Genomic DNA, 8,743 nt, shown 5'->3' on the forward strand with positions numbered 1-8,743 from the left:
GCCATCAAGCTCCAGGGTCTGGCCCTCGGCCATCTTCTGCACCCGCCTGGAATAACCAACTTGGTGAGTTCTTGAGTGTTTAGCTCTTTACAATGAATGTTAGCGTGTGCCACCCAGAACCCCGTTGAAGATGGGAGCTCTCATTCCCCCACTGCTAGGCAGTGTAGTTGCTAACATTTTGCAACTGCTTCCCTCTCTGGTTTTCAGGGAAGGGAGCACCTTGCCTGAGGCCCCCTCTCTGGCCCTCCCAAGGATGTGCGCAGTGGAGACCAAATTTCTTGACTTCATTTGAGATGATTCTGAAGGGCCATCTAAGCCTCAGCTGCTGCTGTGTCACCTCTCAGCTTCTCCCAGTCCCACAACACTAAATCCCTTGTGGATGCTGTTTCTAGAACCCTTCCTATTAAATTTTCTGACAGCTTTATTGAGATATAACTGACAAATCAAATATTGTAAGATATGTAATTGTTTTATATGTGTATGCATTGTGAAAGGATTCCCCTATCGAGTTAACACATCTCACCTTATATATTTACCTTTTTGTGTGCGTATGAGAACATTTAAGTTGTACTCTCTTAGCAAATTTCAATTATACAATTGCCAAGTGTTATTAACTATAGTCATTATGGTCATCATATTATATATTAGATCCTCAGACCTTATTCATCTTATATCTGAAAGTTTGTATGCTTTTACCAACCTCTTCTTATTAACCAACCCCCCAGCACCTTTTCTACTCTCTGTTTCTGTGAGTTTGCCTTTTTTTTTTTAAATTCTACATACAAGTGAGTGTTTGTCTTTCTCTGTCTGGCTTATTTCATTTGGTCTAATGCCTTCCGGTTTCATCCATGTTGTTGCAAATGACAGAATTTCTTTTTTTTTCATGCTAATGTGTGTGTGTGTGTGTGTGTGTGTGTGTGTGTGTGTGTGTGTGTTGTGTACACCATATTTCCTTGACTGGTCATCATTGCATCATTAATAGACACTTAGAGCCAAAAAAGTCCTTGTACAAAGCTTCATCTGAGCCTGTTGCCAGGAAACCTGATTTATTTCTCATTGACCTGTGATTATTTCCCAGTCTTTTTCCTTTTTTTTTTTTTTTTGCCTTTTTTTTAATTTGCAGATGCTGAATTTCAAAATATCATACAATCTTTTCTCTATGTAATTTCTTCTAAACTTAAAAGGCCCCCTCACATACATACACCAGAGGTTTGATTAACATCCAGTTCTATGTTCTTCTAGTCTTCCTATGGTTGCCATATTTTTAATTAAATCCTAATTCTAATGAACTTAATTTTTAGTGAAGGATTTGAAAAAAATGAATACATGCCATTTGTTGACTCAGCCTCTATTTCTCCTTTCACTTGCAATGCCACTGTTATATTTTAAATGGAGGCTGTGTTCTTACCATGGCTGCAGCTGTAAGAAGACTGCCAATGAACCACTGCTTGGAAATGATTTCCGACGCTATCAACAATTTCCTCCCTGTGCATGGGTTTCTCAAGTGTTGTTGCCCAGTCAATGAAGAGTTTTGGCCAAGTACCCCCACTGTTCCCCTGCAGTATAGCCCAGCACATTTTCATGTTTAAGAAAAAGATTGAATCCCAACACTGACCCTCCTTTACCTTCCAAGAAATTTACCCCGATTAATGAGCTGATAACTTTGCCCCAAAATACCAATGGAAACTTCAAATTCAATACAGATGTCCATGTTTGTTGCCAAATTGCCAGGAAACATTCACAATTACACTTCTTAATTAAACCAAATATTGCAAATGAGAGAGGGAAAGAGTATTAAGTTAAGGTCAGGATTTTATTGTCCAGTAAGTATACTTTTGTGTGTATTGCCAAGTGAGGATAATATGCCTTTTTAATACACAGTCAGCATTCATGTTTTGCCAAGCAGGCATGAGGCTTATTTCAAAAGATCCCAGTATATTTTGTGCCAACCAAGAAGTTGTTATTCAGATCTAGCTGCAGAACCTTAGCCAATGGGTATGGTTTTATTTGTGTGTGTTTTCCTCATAAGTGTTCATGAGGAACCTATTTATAACTTGTCCCACCAAACTAGAAATTCTAAACATACCTGAATGGAAGTCACAGGTTCAACACATAGGTGTGGTCTAAACCCCCTGTAACCAAATGAGGAGCCATAACATTCAGAGTGTGGTTTTCCACAAAGCACACCTGAGTAACCACAAACCATGTCCTGGGTTAGGGGATGTGAGAGGAGTTGTCTAGTGCATTCATACACATCACATAAGACTCAAGCAACTCAAGATCTCTGCTATTAAAATCCACATACTAGCCGAAACCGGTTTGGCTCAGTGGATAGAGCGTCGGCCTGCGGACTCAAGGGTCCCGGGTTCGATTCCGGTCAAGGGCATGTACCTTAGTTGCGGGCACATCCCCAGTGGGGGGTGTGCAGGAGGCAGCTGATCGATGTTTCTCTCTCATCGATGTTTCTAGCTCTCTATCCCTCTCCCTTCCCCTCTGTAAAATATCAATAAAATATATTAAAATCCACATACTAGAGAGTTTGGGTGGCATTAGAAAGAGGGTGATAAAGCTATTCTCTCTAATGCATCCCTTTGTTCATACTGGAGAGCCCCACCTCACTGCCCAGACTTCCTTGGTAGAAATTCACCAGGTAAACATACTTTCTTCCCATGAGCCTCACTTTTTCCTCACTCATTGACATTTGTCCTTTTAATTCCTTTTCTTCTCTCAAAATTCTACCTTCCTATTTCTTGGTAGTACCATATTTCCCAACTCCCACCCCCAAGATGTTAGCAGGTCCCAAACGTCCTCTGGTATCACAAATTTTCCCAGCTCCCTCCATGAGCTGTAAACCAAAGCTATTCTCATCTCTGTCTCTATCTGCTGCTAAGTAGAGAAGAAGTACAAACATAGGAGCCTGAAATTAGATGTGGTGAGGAGAAAGGAGTTTGCGGTGATTCTCCATTTCCCAGATGTAGTTACCTTTTTTTTTTTGCTTTTCTTTGGTTGTTTCCAAGTATTTTTAATTACACATAGCTTGCACTGCAAGATTTAATCTCTTTATCATTGCCCTCTTTGGGTTTTCGTATTGACTCAAATCTCCATTAAAACCCTTGCTATAATGTGAGAGTTTATTATGAAAAAAGTACTGGTTCCACTCTGACCTTGACTTACATGACAAGGCCTCGTCTATCAATTTGGCATTGGTAGGAGCCAGGCCAAAGGACCCTTCCCTAATTCCTGAGTAATTCAATTGTTGCCTATGGAAAGAGGGTTCTTCCATGGAGTCAGGAGAAAAGCATTTCAGGGATGCGTGCACAAGAGAATAAGGTGTAGTGGTAAGATTTATTGGAGCAAAAACAAAGGACTGCCCCCAAGTGTCTGTTGTCTCATTCAGGATCAGATGGCTCAGCTCTGTCTCTGGGGCTGCAAAGCCTGCACTTGTCCTCATCAAGCCCAGAAGAACCAGGCCCCAGAAATGTAGAACTTCTCTGCGTCTCATTTCCTGATCTGCACGTCTGCTGCCAAGGCTGCGCTTGGGCCCACGCAGCTGCCAGGCCCACACAGCTGCTCTGAAAAGAGAGCATGGGAATGAAGGCAAACAAATGAATGAAAATTAGTTAAGCTTTGATTATATTTCCTTGGATTTTGGAAGGGGTAAACTTTCAAACTAACCAATCTCGTTCCTGGGTCTCTGCGGACTTCTGCTGGGCCCTCCCCCTAACCAATCCCTTTTCTGGATCTTCAGGAGTTTCATGTCCCTTATTCAATTCGATCCTTTTCTCAGGCTAGCCATCTCCCCTTTATGTTGCCATCTTGGCTCCTACTCTGCTTGCTTCCAAGCTTTGCCTTGTCATCTGGTTTCTACTGCACATGAGCTTACCTCCCTCGGTGCCATCTTGGTTTCTACTGCACGTGAGCCTAGCAAAGGAATTTCTCCCAGTTATATTTCTCCCTCTGATAATCCTGGTGGCCAATTATCCCCCTGGAGAGATTAGAAAGCCAGTTCTTCCTGCCCACTCTGAGATTAAGTCCCCTGGGGAGCCTGTGAATGGTGCAACTTCCTAGTGAATCAAGTTTAATGTCCAATTCAGCTCCCTAGTAGATTAAGCTTAATGTCTGATTCCATTTGCTCCTTTCCTTTATTAATAACTAGCCAGCTACCTACACTAACTTAACCACATCATTTTGATGCCATTGATGTATTTCCACTGAAATATATATTCTCACTTCTCCCCACCTCACTATTTGCTCCCCTCTATAACTGCTATTTAAGTGTGTAGAGCAAGCATGTCAAACTTGTTGCCCGTGGGCCGCACGCGTCTCCCAATGAATATTTTTGTGGCCCAGCCAATATAACGGCATGTGAGAAACGTTTTAATAAAAATTTGTAACTTAATTTTTACACTATCCTGTTATACATAATTATTAATAATGAACTACAACATTCGCTAATGACTGATTACTATAATCGTGTTACATTCATTTCCCTTACGCGCAGGCGCACCATTTCTCTCCACTAATACTAGCAGAGAATATTTTAGCAGCTGATTGCCACGTCATTAGTCTTGGACTGACTTGTTTGGTGTGCACAACAGGAAATATTTCGCTTTCGGAGAACAAGAAAAATAGGTTTATTTGCGTTACGCTTATTAATTTGTTCAGTCACTCAGTGTCTGGTAGGTTAATATTCAAGAAAAAATATTAATTTTTATTAAAGTGTTCTATTATTTTATGTTAACGATTACTCATTTATTTCAGCCCTTTGTATTCAGCATGTCTCTATCGAAATAAACCTACTTTTCTATGAAAATTGAAGCTTTTGTTTTTTTGTGGCCCACATAAACTTAAACCTTGTTTATTTGGCTCGTGTTAGCCTTTGAGTTTGACATGCTTGCTGTAGAGCAAAGAAATTGGAGGAGTTGACTCTGCCCCACAGATGTCTATAGGTAGCCACTGCACCTAATCTGAGAAGTGGTTAAAAGTCACACTCATAGATGACCCAAGAGGCCTTGGCTGAGACACTATGACAATTTCCTAGAAAAGTTTCAACATGTTCTTGGCAATCCTGTTGAAGAATAAAGTGCCACACAATGTACATATTTGACAAAAGCATGACTCAGACCGCCATTACACCAATACCTTTAGCATTCTTCTCCAAGACCCAGTAAAACTACCCTACTAACCCTTGACTCATGACACATCTAAAATATTTTGTCTTGTATATCCATTGTTGGAGAGCCTCATGGACCTGATCACCTCTCGTATTTGCCTGAGGGATAAACTCAGCATAAGGTCCTGAAACCAGTTCCTGATTTCACCAGGAGATTGTCCTGGAAATATACTACTGAAAGGCAGGGCAGAGCAGCTAGGTGATTCAGCAGTCTCTCGCCCTGGTAGAAGTCCATTTATGTAGCTGTGAATGTTTACCCCACCGAAAAATCTCCACGACTGTCAATGGTGTCTTAGGGGGGAAACTACTAGTAGTTATTGCCCTTAGTTCCATATTGAGTTTAAACTGAGTACATGGCTATCCAGCTAGAGACTACATTTCCCAGATACCCATGAGGCTAAGTGTTGCCAAGTGAATCATTTACTAAGTGACTAAGCAACGAGCAACTTCCTTCTTGTTGCTTAAAAGGAAATTGCTTATCCTGAACTTGTGCTTTTAGTTCTAACCTCTAGCTGGAAAACCAAAGTGCCCAACTTTGACCGGGCATTTCAACAGGTCATAGTGTGACCAAGACTGTACCCTAATGCAGAGTCTTAGAACATTTTGTGCCACGTGCCCCTTTGAGAATCTGATGACATATATGCATCCCCTCTCAGAATAAAATAAAATATACCACAAAACACCCACTAGAGTGGCTAAAGTTTAAAAGACTCATAATCCGCCGAGACCGGTTTGGCTCAGTGGATAGAGCGTCGGCCTGTGGACTGAAGGGTCCCGGGTTCGATTTCGGTCAAGGGCGTGTACCTTGGTTGCGGGCACATCCCCAGTGGGAGGTGTGCAGGAGGCAGCTGATCGATGTTTCTCTCTCATCGATGTTTCTGGCTCTCTATCCCTCTCCCTTCCTCTCTGTGAAATATCAATAAAATATATTTTAAAAAAAGACTAATAATCCCTAATATTTGTGAGAATGTAGAGTAACTGCAACTCTTATACATTGCTTGATAATAAGAGTATCATCTCATTCATTTTGAAAAGTAGTTTGGTATGACCCAACAATTCCATACATACGTTTATACCCAAGAGGAATGAGTGCATATGTATACCAAAGATATATCTAAGAATGTTCATAGTAGCTTTATTTGTAATAGTAAAAAAAACAGTAAATAATTCATGTGTCCATCAACAGGAGAATACATAAATCAGCTGTTACTACACAACAATAAAGGGCAGGGATTACCAATGCACAAAATAACTTTGATGAATCTTACCGAAGACAACACAAAAGTGTACACATGTTAACTAGATTTATTGTGGTGATCATTTTGCAATTATATAACTATTGAATCCTTATGTTGTATACCTGACACCACTATAATGTTATATGTTAGTATATCTCAATAAAAATTAATATTCTGAAATTGGGAGGAAGATGAATAGGAAGAGCATAGAGAAATTTTCAGGCAGTGAAAATACTTTGTATGATATTATAATGATAACTATATGTCACTGGAGGCCTGGTACACAAAATTCGTGCACTCAGGGGAGGGTCCAACTGACAGCAGTTGAACATCCTTAGCATTGACGTAGAGGTGAGGGAGGCTACCGCCATTGCCGTTGTGCTTGCCAGCCATAGCCCAGCTTCTGGCTGAGCGGCACTCTCCCTGTGGGAGTGCACTGACCACCAGGGGGAAGCTCCTGCATTGAGCATCTGCCCCCTGGTGGTCAGCACACGTCATAGTGACTGGTTGTTCCACTGTCTGGCTGAAACTGGCTCTCCGACATCCGCCCAGGGGTCCTGAATTGTGAGAGGGTGCAGGCCAGGCCAAGGGACCCCACCAGTGCACGATTGGGGCCAGGGAGGAATGTGGGAGGTTGGCCATCTGGGGAGGGACTGCAGAAGGGCTCCAGGAGTGTCTGCCCCCTGGTGGTCGGTGCACGTCATAGCGAGCAGTTGAGCAGCCTTAGCATATCATTAGCATATTACGCTTTGATTGGTTGAATGGACGACCAGATGACCAGATACTTAGCATATTAGGCTTTTATTACATAGGATTATACATTTGTCCAAACCCAAGAGTGAACCCTAATGTATACATGGACTTTGGGTGATTATGATGTCCCAATATAGGTTCACCCTTGATATAAAATGTGCCATTCTGAAGAGTAATATTGGTAATGGGGGAGGCTATGCCTGTATGAAAACAGGGGCTTTATGGGAAATCCCTGTACCTCCCTCTAAATTTTGTTATAAATCTAAAAAATAGCCTTTTTTAAAAGTGCATACACTATATGATTTCATTTATATGGATGTTAAGAACAGATAACAACACTTACTGATAACAGAAGTTCAAATAATAATTACCTTTGCAAGGGAGGCACCAAAAAAGAATTGGCAAGGACCACAAGGAAACTTTCTAGGGTGATGAAAAAGTTTTATATTTTGATGCCATTGAAAAGTGTAATTTCACCTAGCTGACACTTAGGATTTGTGTGCATTTTATTCACCTTACTGTGTATATATCATCTCAGTGAAAAAGTAGAATACACAGCCCTAGCTAGTTTTACTCAGTGGTTAGATCATTGGCCCATGGACTGAAGGGTCTCGGGTTCCATTCAGTCAAGGATGGGTTTCTCAACTGCAGGCTCGATTCCTGGCCCCAGTCAGGATGGGTGCGGGAAGCAACCAATCGATGTGTCTCTCTCACATTGATGTTTCTCACTCTGTGTCTCTCCCCTTCCCTTCCACTCTCTCTAAAAATAAATGGAGCCCAGCCAGAGTGACTCAGTGGTTGAGTGTCTACTTATGAACCAGGAGCTCACAGTTCAATTCCTGGTCAGGGCACATGCCTGGGTTGTGGGCTCAATCCCCAGTGAGGGTGTGCAGGAGGTAGTCAATCAATGATTCTCTCTCATCATTGATGTTTCTCTCTCTCTCTCTCTCTCTCTCTCTCTCTCTCTCTCTCTCTCGCTCTTTTCATTCCTTTCTGAAATCAACAATAATTTTTTAAATAAATTTCCTTATGCTTTTCTACTCTGAATACAAAAGAGAATATAAGTTTAATTTTTTAAAGTTTTATTAGTTATTTAAGAACTTGAGAAAATTTTTTTTCATTAAAGTTTGAAGCACTTTTAAAAATCAAGTATATTATCATTATACAAACAGTTAGAAATAGCTCATGGAATTTAAGTTTTAAAAACCCCTCTAAATATGATGGCCAAAAATGTGTCAAATTAATAAATAGAGTAAGGTATGTGAATTGAATGGAAATGCTTAAGAAAGAACTAGGTATTTACAGATTTTAACTAATTGCAATTAATTTTTAACATCAAAGTAAACCTCTAAAAGATTAGCAAAAACTCCATTCATGATGACTAACTGCCCATAAACTCCTGTTTGTGAAGTTTTCACATTGGGCTGGTTTTCAGAGTCTAATTTAAAATACAGATTGCTCAGCCTCCACTCCAAACTGAATCAGGGATTGGGGTGAAGTCTGGGAGCTGTGCACTTCCTCTTCCTGTACCAGGGATGAGGAAACTTCTAGGGCATTGAAGTCTGTTTAATATTTATTT

Source organism: Plecotus auritus, assembly GCF_963455305.1.
Source record: "Plecotus auritus genome assembly, chromosome: 8".
Lineage (NCBI taxonomy): Eukaryota > Metazoa > Chordata > Mammalia > Chiroptera > Vespertilionidae > Plecotus > Plecotus auritus.